General features: G+C 37.0%; 1 long non-coding RNA gene across 1 annotated transcript; it reads left to right on the forward strand.

Moving 5' to 3' along the window:
* The first annotated feature begins 4,431 nt into the window (after window positions 1–4,431).
* Window positions 4,432–7,129, forward strand: LOC149501062 (uncharacterized). The gene is made up of 2 exons (XR_016324448.1): window positions 4,432–4,480; window positions 6,889–7,129. It is a non-coding gene; the product is annotated as an uncharacterized LOC149501062 (long non-coding RNA).
* Window positions 7,130–7,758: the final 629 nt, after the last annotated feature.

The following is a 7,758-nucleotide window of genomic DNA, read 5'->3' on the forward strand; positions in this document are numbered from 1 at the left end:
ACGACAATCTACATATAAATAGGAATTCAAAGAATTAGATAATAAACCAAAGCGAGTTCACCTGACAACCCTACTGGATAGGGATCTAAAAGTCACGCAGTAATCCGCCTTAGTACAAGCAGATATAAATAAAATACATCTAAACGCAATTTAAAATAACCTCGAGATATTCCCAACACGCCGCCATTGTATCGCACACCGTGCCACTATCGCGGTTTGAAATCTGCCGAAATGGATAGTAGCCGAAAAACAGGGCAGAAAAGTATGTAAGTGTGAATAGACTTGATTCGTAGAAGGGGTTCATGTAATGGAGCTTGAACTAACAGTCAATGTTATTTTACACAATTCAATAATCTTTCAAATCAAGCAAAATTATTACTTATGGTTATTTAAATATATATATTTTTTGCAATGCGTCTTGTTTTCCAGTCTTAGAATTATTTAAAAAATACTAATTGAAAATTCGTTAGATTTACGTTTCTGATTTTTTTTTTGGCACTACTTGGAAAATAGAGCTCTCTGGTTATTAGAACTCATTGACATTTTTAATCAAGAAACCGATTTGATTTTTCGGCTCTTCGTCAGTTATACTAGTCTGATACTGATACTAGTGATACCGACCTCTTTTTACAGTTGGAAAATAGTCTTACCTCTCAACAACGTATTAACTTCAACGCTATTGAAGCTTGGACCTCAAGCTCCGAAACCGAGGAACCACGTAAGCCGTAAACTTTACACGGCGACAAATAAAAGAATCAACAAGACAATATTTAAAATACAACAATCAACTCTTTCGTAGCACCGCGGTGAAAGACCTTAATGTATCTCGACGTTACTAAGTGAGCTTTCAAGTTGCATACTCTTTACAAAGGGTGACTGTACCGCGCCACGAGTTAAATCCTTAATAGCGTTCCCTTGTTTATAGAAGTGGTCTTGTGGGAGATTGACATGATCACTTAAGAACAACAAGGGAGAGTTTCACGTTTTTGTGACTCACTTATTAAGCATTAATAAATAAATGTTCCACCAAAGTACAACTAAAAAATCTGTATTCAACACTTAGAACACTTAAACACTCAAAAACACTTTAAAATCCTCAATTCGCTTCTCCCGCTTCGCTTCAGGTGATTCGTTCGTTGTTCTTCGCTTCGAGTAGTTTCGATTACTGACTGACTGCGTACCATCCCTGCAACGCTTTTATAGTCAATACCTCATCCCTAGAATTATCGAGAATATTCCACACATCTCTAGTATTGTGTTTCCACTATCTGACCATAGATGGCGTTGTGCTCCTCGATCGTTCTAGATCAGGGGTGGGCATATATTTTGATAGTCGGGCCACATTGCAGATGAAAATTTGACCTCAAGCCAAACAGTTTTTTTTTTCTAATTTTATATTTAGCGACTATTATACATTCTGTAATTGTTCAATTATCATAATTATATTTTCGAATAGGAGGCGCTGAAAAGAGCGGTTGTCCGGGAGAAAATTTTGGCTACCACCGGCCCTGATAATATGTATCAGTATTGCTTAATATTTTATCTAAAAATATTTATGCACCAATTTATATTAGACAAGAACTAATATTTGTGTTTTTAATAATCTATACTTCTATACTAATATTATAAAGAGGAAAGATTTATTTGTTTGTTTGTTTCGAATAGGCTCCGAAACTACTGGACCGATTTGAAAAATTCTTTTTCCATTAGAAGCCGACATTGTCCCTGATGAACATAGGCTACTTTTTTTAATTTTTTTTTTTGGCTTCATGTCTCTTTTAATGTTTCCGAAGCGAAGCGAGGGCGGGTCGCTAGTAATATATACAATGCTTCACGGGCCAGGCAAAAATCTACCGCGGGCCGCCATTTGCCCAGGCCTGTTCTACATACTACTAGATGCTTCGATATTCGTTCGACTATTCGGCGATAGATGGCGTTACTCTTACCGGCGTAACATTAACATAACATTACTAACAATTATTCTAAAAAATGTGTTTGTCCTCTATTTGTTCCTAAGCAATTTATCCGATTATGATGAAACTCGGTACTGCTGTTGGCTCTTCAGAGAAGGTTTCTACCATGTTACTATTACAGTACATCAATAAATCGATGTCTTTGAAAATAACATGTCTACCTAAGTCACATAGTCTGTTGAATGGAAAGAACACGTGATAGCGCTACAGATATGCAGACTTTTTACTGCCTACTTAAGTAGACATGCGTACGTCCCACCTGATGGTGAGTGGTTGAGGTCATGCATGTATAATACATCAGTAATAACAGACTCAGACAAGCCGCTGTCTACCAGGTATACGACTCATTTGATGAAACTTTATGAAAAATAAAAATTTGATATTTATTGAAGGCAAACTTTCCACTTCGCCAACGACATCATTCTCCCGCATTATGCATTATGCACGAGTTTAAAAATAACATAAGGGATGTAAGCTTTTAACGCGACGAAAAAGATTCGTATGTTCATCTTCTTTGGAAGGATATTTTTTTAATCTTCTACAAATCCTAGCTAGGATTTTCTTCTACCTTATGTATATTGAGAGATCACAGAGAGGTTTCAGACAGGTAAGACAGTAGTTCGAACCTAGTGAAAATACAACATTCACTATAAATATATGTAAATTTTACCTCCGTAGATACACGAGCATACAACGCTTTTGATGATAAGGGATCAGTGTCACTCATCAGAAATGCTAGCTGCACAGTGAAGCTGTCTACCAGCGTGGACTCTTTTCAAGCCTCATTTAATAGCAAATGTAATAACGCTAAAGAAATGCCGTATTGACAAGCTCCAATACAAGATCTTAGCAAATATTATGTCTCAAAACGCAGAATATTTTTCCTTTCACTCATGGACGCCTACGATTCCTTTATTCAGAAGGTTTTCTCATCCCCTCATATAACGAGCTCAGTTGTAGATGTATTCTAAACATAATTCCAATATAACTGAGATGTAAGCTTCGTGTCTCAAGAGAAAGGCTTTCAATCTTTTATTGCGCGGTGAGTGAGCTCACTTTCCTCCCGAAATCAATTAGCTAACAGAACCTGTAGACATCACCGACCTTGAGATATGAGGCCGAAGTCTTACTTGTATAACGACTAGAACGCATGACAGCTTCGCAAAGAAAATGACAGGATGGTGCTATCTACCTATGCGGACTCATTTTGCGAGTTCATTTTTATTAATTGATTTGAAGTTTCTTCTTATTAAACAATACTATTCCTTCGTTGCGGAAGTAATTCGTGAACATTACGCTACGTATGAATGAATGAACGTTAAAAATGTATGACTATAGAAATTTTAGTGTCAGCATCGGCAGAGTCGCATCTCCCAATACAGTCCGAGAGTGTTATCCTGTGGGCCACGACTCGTAATAAAGTAAGCATTACTTATATGCAAACTTTTTTGGGAATCACACACAAAATAACTTACTAATAAAATAATAGACTTCGTTCTGAACCCTTCAGAAATTCATAACAAATTCTAATCAAAGTTAAGTACTCAACTGTACTGTTGTGCGAGATAGACGGAGAGAGAGAGAGAGAGAGAGAGAGAGAGAGAGAGAGAGAGAGAGATAATTGATTTTTAATTGGGTCGGGTAAATATTTAAATAGTTTAAAACAGTTTAAATATCTTATATATGGTAATAGTCTATCGCAACCCTGACCACATCTTATAACTGCTACGACAATATCTTAACTGAGTCTTTGTGTCCTCTCCAAACCTTCAACTTCCAAATTTTGATGTAACTTATTTTAATAACCACAAAATTTTGCAAGTGCTCGTGGTACTGCGATGTGATAGTATTTTTCGGTCTAATGATATAATTCAGAGCTAGGAACACCTACTGACACATGGTGGACTTCATTATTCACTTTGTAATGACTGTGGATTCCGCTATTCGGGGGTATATGAACTCGTTGTTTCCTTACCAATGCAATAAATATACTTACTGGTGGTAGGACATCTTGTGAGTCCGCGCGAGTAGGTACCACCGCCCTGCCTATTTCTGCCGTGAAGCAGTAATGCGTTTCGGTTTGAAGGGTGGGGCTGCCGTTGTAAGTATACTGAGACCTTAGAACTTATATCTCACGGTTGGTGGCGCGTCTACGTTATAGACGTCTATGGGCTCCAGTAGCCACTTAACACCAGGTGGGCTGTGAGCTCGTCCACCCATATAAGCAATAAAAAAAAATATAACTTTCAGACTGTGAGGTTAAAATGCTACAAGAGTGTCAGTCGGCTAGTCACCATCACCAGCCCTCCCACCCGGGTGTCCAGTTCCGACCATCTTCGGGCTGTAAAACCATTATTTTCAATAGTAAAAGTATTTTCTGATCCTATGGAGTGTTATATAAAGTAAACTTGGCAAAGTGCCTTGTTTTCCCGTGCTCGCGTCAGTCACTCATGGGAATCGCCATGGGCACCATGTCTGCGTATTCAAAACTGTTCGTTTATTTTGGAGTAAGTCAATTACAGACAATTTAAGCTTTAGTCGAATTTCTGAGAAAACTGCTACATTTGGTTTAGAAAAATATATGTAAATAGCAACACGTTTTAAATTGGCTTATTTTGTTTCTTTGTTTTTAAATAACATCTCGCGCACCCACTTATTTAATCATAACAATATGTAATATTTCATCAGTGTTACCAGCAGGACCAAGAAAAAAATATACTTCTATACTACTCACTACTACTCTATGACCGTCTGTCTGAAAAGTGCTAGTGTGTTACAAATATGATACTTACAAAACACAGTTTTACTTTTAGAACCATTCATAAACCCTACATAAAATTTTACACATCATATTAAGATAAATATTAGAAGGTTTAGAAAAAATTGTGGATTAGTACATATCACATCAAGTTCAGGAACAATAAGCAGGGAGGCCCTCAGATCTGTTGCCGAACACTTATGTTTTCATAAAAATATAGCCCAGAAAAGGAAAAAATCCCGAGATAACTGTTATAAATATACAATTTTCAATAGTTTAACCTTTATTCCTTGACACTCGTCACAAATAAATATATTTAGAATCGATAGCTTATCGCACTCATGATTAACATTTGTAAAGTTTCGAGGGAGTGCGCATGCGCGTTCTCTTGTTTTTCACGGGATGATGTCATAAGTTTCTTCAAAATAATAGGGATTTTACACGGGTCCCGTTTTTACGGGCCGTTTCCTTGCCAAATAGCTTTATAACGCTGTGTAACCCTATTACGAAGTTGACTAAATATTGCTTTGTTTTTTTTATTGCTTAGATGGGTGGACGAGCTCACGTCCCACCTGGTGTGAAGTGGTTACCGGAGCCCATAGACATCTATAACGTAAATTCCGCAACCTAACTTAAGATAATATAATATTTCTAAGGTCTCAGTTTTTACAGTATAACGGCTGCCTCACCCTTCAAACCGAAACGCATTACTGCTTCACGGCAGAAATAGGCAGGGTGGTGGTACCTATCCGTGCGGACTCGTAAGACGTCCTACCACCAGTGCAGTGTTGTGCAGAAGAACGCAGCGGTTGCAGTAGGCAGCGACTTCAGTAACCGCTTAACACCAGATGGGCTGTGAGCTCGTCCATCCATCTAAGCAATAAAAAAAAAATTATAATTATTATTACAATGTCTAGTTAAGTTTACTACCAAAAAAAATGTTTTTTTTGTTTTCATCTTTTCTATTTAGTAGGAAACCGATTTCTAAATACATATAAATTAATTGTTTTTAATAAATGTATCCAAAATATATTATACACAGTTACAATTAGAATGTTCAACTTAAACAGTAGAAAAAACCTCTAATGATCCAATACCAACTATAACCAGCATCAAGGGCAGGACGTCCAGTTGCCAAAAATAACTTGATGAAGGACATGACATCGACCTCATATGTGTCACCAGACGCGGGTGTCATCAAAAGGAGAACAGGATCGCCAATGAACCCTCAGGGCTGTCACATATAAATTACTATATATAAGTATATACATATATAAAACAGGATTGAAGATGAAATTTTAAAAAGTACTTATCATTAAAAAATATTTGCTGTTGGTGGTGTTTATAATACAAGTTGCTAATACTTAGGGGTCCAGAGTGAGAAATCTCCGCACGATACGTGCCTTGTCAAACGTAGCTGCTCTGGGCAGCAAAACTTACTCAACTTCTTACTGGTGGTAGGACCTCTCGTGAGTCCGCGGGGGTGGGTACCACCACCCTACCTATTTCTGCCGTGAAGCAGTAATGCGTTTCGGTTTGAAGGGTGGGGCAGCCGTTGTAGCATACTTGAGACCTTAAAACTTATCTCGGAATGGGTGGCGCATTTACGTTGTGGATGTCTATAGGCTCCAGTAACCACTTAACACCAGGTGGGCTGTGAGCTTATCCACCCATCAAAGCAACAAAAAAAAAACGATGGATAACGAAAGTTTCTTGAGGTACTGGCCTTGAAGAGTTTTCGCTATCATGCCGTACACTGACACAACTATCGGAACAATAATAGTTGAATGTACATATCACATGGCGATTATCTCGCGTGCCAAGTCTATATATTATTGTAATATCACCACATGGATATTAATATCATGACCAGTATCTAAGATAAAAAGGATGAAATAGAACCAAAAGAGGTGAAATAAATTTTTGGGTCTGTTTTCTCTTTAAACGCTTAGATTGTTTATTTGCAAATTATTAACGCAAGCTAATAAAAGCGTATTAGCAGCGCTTAAATAGCTTATTTTAACAAATTTCCCTATCAAGGGAAATTAGAGAGACAGTGAATAAATTCGAATAGGCCTATGCTTAGCAGCAGACAAAAGTGGAGTGATGATGACGATAAAGGGAAATTTAAAAACATATGTAATTTTTTCCTTTCAGATTTATCTTCTCTTCATGTTGGTGTTCTTTATAATATTAACACTGATATGTTTAATGGTTTTTGCGTACTATCACAGAAAACGCTACATGTCAAGCCAAGAAGTTCCGGAGAACACACCGATCCGAAGACCGTGCCAATAGAAATTTAAAAAAATAGAACATAATGATGTACTCGTGGGTGATATTTTAATAAAATAATATTCATTGTTATAACTGTTAATGAAATGAAAATGTATGAGAAAATGCGATAAATAAATTATTTACAAAGCTTTTTTTTTGTTTTTGTTTTTATTGCTTAGATGGTTGCTTGACAGAGTTGACGAACTCTTTTTGTGGTTTGCGTTAAAGTCGTAGAGTAACCTATTAGCCCAAGGAACCGAAAGATATTACTGCGGAATGCCACCACTCACCACGAGAGTTGAAACTTTTGTCTCAATTGTATAGTATAAAGACTGGACCACCCTTCAAACCGAATCGCATTGCAGCTTTGGAGTCGAAATAGTGGTACCTATGAGGAACCTATCCGTGCGGGAAGTAGCTGATTCTATCTAAATGATAAAAGAATAAAATGTCAATCAATATTACCATCATTACTTCGAGTAACATACCAGATTAAACTTACCTAATTTTCTTTTCTGCTTTGAAAAAAATTACATTTATTTGTTAAAAGTTAAAGGGTAGGTATCAAAATTATATTAACAGCAACAATTACTTTCAAAGTCAGTTGCGCATACGTTCCAGCTTTCACTGAGTGGTCACAGCTGCTCATTAACGTCATCAAATGCCAGGGACATGCCCCACCGCTAGTTACCGCTAACGATGTATAATGAATAAAGAAACAATTTGAATATAAATAAGAAATCCAATACT

The sequence above is a fragment of the Bombyx mandarina genome, chromosome 17 (genome assembly GCF_030267445.1).
Source record: "Bombyx mandarina strain Sakado chromosome 17, ASM3026744v2".
Classification (NCBI taxonomy): Eukaryota; Metazoa; Arthropoda; class Insecta; order Lepidoptera; family Bombycidae; genus Bombyx; species Bombyx mandarina.